At 35.9% G+C, this 6468-nt stretch overlaps 2 long non-coding RNA genes across 2 annotated transcripts; both read right to left on the bottom strand.

The window, feature by feature from the left end:
- Nucleotides 1–245: 245 nt before the first annotated feature.
- On the bottom strand, nucleotides 246–3603 carry LOC119190023. The gene is made up of 2 exons (XR_005112723.1): nucleotides 3548–3603; nucleotides 246–3014 (listed from the first exon to the last, which is right to left on the bottom strand). It is a non-coding gene; the product is annotated as an uncharacterized LOC119190023 (long non-coding RNA).
- A 57-nt stretch (nucleotides 3604–3660) lies between these two features.
- On the bottom strand, nucleotides 3661–5461 carry LOC119190022. The gene is made up of 3 exons (XR_005112722.1): nucleotides 5333–5461; nucleotides 4587–4685; nucleotides 3661–3704 (listed from the first exon to the last, which is right to left on the bottom strand). It is a non-coding gene; the product is annotated as an uncharacterized LOC119190022 (long non-coding RNA).
- Nucleotides 5462–6468: the final 1007 nt, after the last annotated feature.

The following is a 6468-nucleotide window of genomic DNA, read 5'->3' as shown; positions in this document are numbered from 1 at the left end:
ACATGGTTATGCATTACAATAATATTTTATCAATTGTTAATTCATTAAATTATGGCACTTAACACAAATAAAAATATAACAATACATACACTGATTGACAACATGTCTTGTCGAAACGAAATTGTTAATTTGATTTTCGAGGTAAACTTAATATATTCGGAATTAGATTCTCAGTCGTTCGTTGACGTTTCGTATTAACGAAAGCCTGTTTTTCTTACATTTTTATTATTTTATACGAAAATAAATTTTCAACACAAAATTCAACTTATTGATCCCAATCGTAAAATTATAAATTAAATCTTAAACAAATTCGACAGTAATAACTTAACGTTTGTACCCACAAGGACAAATGACTCACCACATGTATCCAACAATATGTTAAAACGAACGCGCAGGATGTCGTTTTATAAAAAAATCTTTCAACATCGTTCAATAATACAAACCTTTCATAAAAACTTACTTCTAACAAACTCCCTAAGGTTACTGCAAAAGATACACGCGTTAACTGCAAAGCGATTACGTGTGAAGCTATCGCAAAGCAAACGCCATCGACTCACCATGCATCGCCTATGTTCCATTAAGTCATTTGAATATTTTAAGGCATGTTTACTCGACTAATACTTTAACGGCTATTAGGAGATTAGATTAATATAAATTACATAAATAATTTGTGGAAGCTTCCTCATGCTATACGTACAGTATTATATTAAGTAGACACGATGAATAAACATATATCGACTCACCGACCGATGCAACAAGCACACACACAACACAACTTTATAACATACAAAAGGCCACATCACATCATTCAGTCACAAAGCGCAGATTTATGAATTCATTCCAAAAATATATAATACAGAGTTGATGTCACAATTTACCACTATACGGGGCTACCGTGATCTAATATTTCAACTATAATTTTGATAACATTTTAACCTAATTATTGTTTAATTTATACCTATCGCAGTACTATATCATGTCAACTAACGTTCATCTTATTTTAATGAGATTATCGTGTCGACGAGCCTCTGGTTGGTGCGAACGTTGTTGGCAAGAACTTCGATACGTCGCGTCCGCTCGAGAAAGGCACCATCACACCGATTATATTAATTTTGATTTCTAATCAACACAACGCTACACGTGTGTGCGAGAGACAGCACGACGGACTACGCGAGGAACTGTATCGTGCATTCAAAAGGTTTGGTTACTTTCACCTTTTCATATAAACTACGAGATTATCGTTAATACGTGTTATGTACAACATTATAATATATCGATAAACAAACACCAAACATCGAGAAGTACAATAATACGTATAAGGGAGTATTTATATCCATAATATCATATCCAAAACGTTGTGATTCCGACTTGAGCAATACATCGACATACCAAAATATCATTTCTCTACGCTTCCCAGAAGCTGCGATATGACCAATATCACAATATTTGATAATACAAGCAAACGATTACGAAATGAATTTACACAAAAACAATATACATTTTCACATACACCCACTTCGTTGAATTTGTAGGCGCGGTAAAGGTAAATTAGTACGTGTTTAAATGTCAATGAGTTGATAATTGATCGACAGTGCTGGACTGAAGGAGTGAGAGACGGAGAGGCTCATGCAATTAGTTGTTCCCAGGTTGTTATTCCAACACCGAGTGACACCGACGTTGTAACAGCAGGTCGGCTTCAGGAGAGGCGAGGCGGTGGGAGTCGTGCAGTTAGTATCGTGAACATGTTAAGCCACCCGACTGACCCCACAGACTGCACAGGAAGGTGTTCAGGATAGGCTGCATGCGATCAGTACTACGAGGAGTTAACGCAATCCGTGGAATATTAACACTATCCAAATACACATACCGCACCAAAACAATTCCGTAAGTAAATTTGCCAATTTAATTTGCTAAACGCACAGTATCTAAATACACAAACAACTATGCGTATAAGGATATATTTACACACAGCCCGCGAACCTCGTCGGATGGGTGCGGCCGTTTCAATACGATTGTACGTAAACATCAACGAATTCATTTGATTCTATTATAATTTACACGACATCAATTTAATCGGTGCCTTTCTCTCGGTAGAAGCGACTTTCAAATAATTCCTTACGATCAGGGTTCTCCTTGAAAGGATATTTTTTATATAATTAAATAGTATGTAATCTATATCACATCCGATTGAGATAAACATTTACTGTTAATGCTCGTTGATCATCAGTAAATATTCTCACTATAAACGCTTCTTAATAATAGTATATACACACAAAAACTTTGTCGTGATTTATAACGTAAGACTAGATTTTACTACAGAATTAAACATGTGAGACTTCGCGCGGTGATGTAAGATTCAGGTAATGATTATTGTAAGGCAACTTTAACGAAACAAACATACACAATGACAGAGAAACATTCCTTCACCTAAACTAGGCATTATATGTACAGTATTAATGTCCCCAAAAGCGTTCATATGTTCAGACTTGATCGCACGAATTATAAACGTTCTTAACGTAGTGTTCCGATTTGTATCACATTCTATACCTATTGCACAGGTTCACTTGCTCACTGTCACAGAATATACAGCGTCACAACGCCGTGGCAGTCCTCGATTACGCTATGAACGGGATCACAATAAGGCCGTAGCTACGCTGTCACTGAGGATCTTACCCATCTAGCATATAGTTTGTTTTGATTGAAAATTTTTAAAATTAAAAAGTACTCAACTCACTCACAAAATCTTAGCTACGGCCGTGAAAATCCTTTACTTTCTTGGAGGGTTGGTGCCGAACCTAAGCGGCCTCCAACATGGCTGCCACTCCTGGTCGGAAGGCCAATATCAGAAGTCCTCGAGGAGCACTGCGTCCCGCGGGACCAGCCCTTTCTGGTCGCCGCGGCAACACAGCAAGTATTGGTCGTCCACCTCGAGGATCAGACGGAGCCTTTCGCCTTCGTTGAAGGCGAGATGTCCCGAATCTGACGGCAGCCTATGCCATAGCGTTCTGACGTATCTGTTATTAGAAAACATTAATAAGAATTTAAATATTTTAGCTTCAGCTAACATTATACCTAAAGCATAATAGAAACATAACCATTTAAATTCTGGCTATCTTAAAATAACGGTATTATAAAACTGCAGTTTTGACACAAGATACATAATAGCACAAGTCAGCGAAGCACATCAATGCTATCAGAAATAATTCCGGTAAGGACGTGCATAGATTTCTGTATCACTTGGGAGTAACATTTTGGACAATGATACGTAAACCTACAATAATTTCTTTAAGGAGAGTCCTATTTTCGACAGTGATATATGTTTATGTACTACAGGGCCCTTATTCTGTATGATAGTGTAAACGCGTTACGCGGTCGTGTCATGTTATCTTCAAGAAATGTGCGTGGAATGGTATTCTGTAAGCCAAATTTCTACAGTCCTAAACATGACGCGTTGTGTTACGTGCTTGTTACGCACTGTTAAAATAACGTGCGGGATAGAGAATAAGGCCCCAGTATGTGGAGGCGGTTGTGAGATGTGTGTATTTACTTGTTCTTCTGCGCGGCGCCGTGCTGGTGGCGGGCGGCGGAGGAGGAGGCGGCGCGGCGCGGCGCGGCGGGGGCGCGGGTCGCCCGTACGGCAACGAGCCGGCCGCGGCGCGCCTGCCCCGCCCGCGCCGCCCCACGCCTGGTCCACGCGCGACGTGCTACACACACACATCGTTACACTTTCACCCTTTCTAGTAGATAGAGGTTATCATATCCACTTTTCGCTATATAATTAATGAAATAATGACCAATTCCAAAATTGCCAATTTGTGGGAATCGTCTAAACAATTTCTGTTTGCGATCTTTTAGTTTTTCCCTTTTTTTATGCTATACTTAGGTTTCATTTTTTAGCTCAATTTTATAGCAACTTAAAAAAGGTAGCAAACAAAAATTAGTTTTCCGATGACTACCACAAATTAACAATTTTGAAATATGTAATTATTTTATTAAGAGTGCGAATTATGTTAGTGAGCCTATCGCCATATACTGGGCCCAGTACCAACTCTATATTACTTTATCCGACCATGGGACCGAACTTGATCTCAGCTAGTCGTACCGTAATACAGTGAAGCAGTTGCTCCATAGAGGCAATACAGTCACAAAAGTACCTAAACAAACTTAAAATACCAAAAATTTTCTTCACTAAAATAGACTGGAAAAGGTTTACTTTATTTTAGATACAGATGAAAACATATTTCGATTTTTTTAATTTTCAACATATTGACAAATGTTTAAGTAACAATCAGAAATGGAGACATTATTAGAAATATCCCTTACTAAAAGTGTTTATCATTATTGATCTACCTAACATCTATACTGTTATTTCATAGAATAAATATTGATGTTAATATAGTTATAAGCAAATATATCTTAACACAGTAAATAAATGTTAATTTTCATTGTTTTAGTGTAGTTTGATTAACAATTTCCACCTTATAATTAAATATTAATTAAAATAAATGTTAAACATGCGGTACATGCTTTAAAAATTAATGGCGTCAGCAGGTTAGTGTCATTCATTACATCCCATGTGTACATACGGAGATTTCTTAGCATTTGTGTTGTATTTAGCAAAGGCATCGGTTGTGAGGCGCGGCCTCGTCGGGTTCAGTTTCTTCGCAGCTGGCTCAGGTATTACTCTGACGTTGTGCAACGTACATAAAAGCATACAAAATAAAGCTTTCCCCTTGATACAAGAATACATAAAAATATATATAAATAATGTCGAACCAATCACCAATTTTAGAAGTGCTCCCTTGAATGCCTCCTTTACCAGAAAAATAAATACATTTAAAAAGAAATTATGCTTGGTTTAATTACAAAGTGTCATATAAAAAAATAGAATTTCATAATATCTAAATATAGAATGTTGTGAGATATAAAAAGCGCTACGTCCACTGAACTACTTTTCTAAAGTTGTGATATATTGTTTATATTTCCGCTATTACAAAGAAAAATCTAATTTTAAATTTCTGCTATCGCCATCTTGCGTAAAGCAGTGACACTAAATACCAACAAGGTGTTGATGGTAAGTTGCCAAGAAAATAAAAATAAATTTATGGCTACTTCTTCACTTTTATTTTAAACCAACTGTCTCAACCAATACAAGAATGCTTTGGCCTCGATTTTCCAACGAGCATCATATCATATTAAACTTGTATTTATTTCCTCCGAAAACTAAAGAAACCGATGTTTCAAAATAGTTTGTATAGGAATGTAGAAAAAGGTGGTTCAAAATAGTTTGTATAACTTAAAAAAAAAAAATAATAATAGAAGTGGCTCCTACCGGTTAGCGGGTTGAGGCGGTTTCTTATTGGCGGTGTTTGTCCGGGCGGTGGCGCCGGTCCTCGGGGTGGTTGCAGTTGGGGAATTGCCTTTACGTACTGGTACCGGTATACCTCTGAAAATATATATTGTATATATATAACCCGTTTGATTGAACATATGGATTTTTTTTGTTTATTGATTGTTTCATTGTCTGCTTTTGTAATAGTGAATATTTATCAATACTGCTTTTCTGAGATGATATTTAACAAAAGGTATATAATGTAGAAGACTTATACCAAATTCGATCTAGCCGTCAGAATGATACCAAGCTCTACCAGGATATTCGTCATGTTTTTAACATTTCTCATACCCGAAATAGTAAACCTTCTTTTATATTCATATATTATTTTACTATACGAAACAGTGGGGACGCTTTGTCGTTTGCTTTTATTGGTGTAGTACTTGGAATTGGAACAAATGGCTCTATGAAAACTACAAAACGATATTGTTTACTTACGAATATTTTAAACGCTAAAACTTGGTATTGCTTTGAGATTTTTCTTTTTTTAGCTAGTTATTCGTTCATAGTTAATGCAATTTTGGTGGAAGTAAATAATATGACGCTCATATAGTAACTCAGTACAACTTGTTTCAAACCATTGGTTTATAACTATCAGGTATTCAATATGTAATTTCATATCGAACGTATAATACGCCATTAATGGTGGGTATGATACGTTTATCAAGAAGTAATTATGGGAGTAACAATTATCCTTTAATAAATAACAAATAAGTTTCCTATGTGGGATGTAATAATATAATTGAATAGATTGAATATTTTACAATTCGTCACAAAAGGCCAGTACTTACAAACATTGCAAATATTTCAGCTCATTAACATAACGCAAGTAATATTTCCGGGTTTTCTTTTGACGCATTACGGTTAGACTAATTGTTTTCTAAACACACAAAAATTCTGATATACAAAAAATGGTATTTGCGAGTCAATAAAAAAAACAAACCAATATGTCTGAGATATGACGTCAAACATGTATGAAAGTTAAATATAATAATTAAGTGTTGACGTATCAAACATTACTGACGTCAAGTAAATTCAACGAAATATTAACTTTGGTTGCAAAATTAACATCTCGA

Source organism: Manduca sexta, chromosome 21 (genome assembly GCF_014839805.1).
Source record: "Manduca sexta isolate Smith_Timp_Sample1 chromosome 21, JHU_Msex_v1.0, whole genome shotgun sequence".
NCBI lineage: Eukaryota > Metazoa > Arthropoda > Insecta > Lepidoptera > Sphingidae > Manduca > Manduca sexta.
The sequence above is the reverse complement of the archived record's forward strand: the minus strand, read 5'-3'. Positions and strand labels throughout refer to the sequence as shown.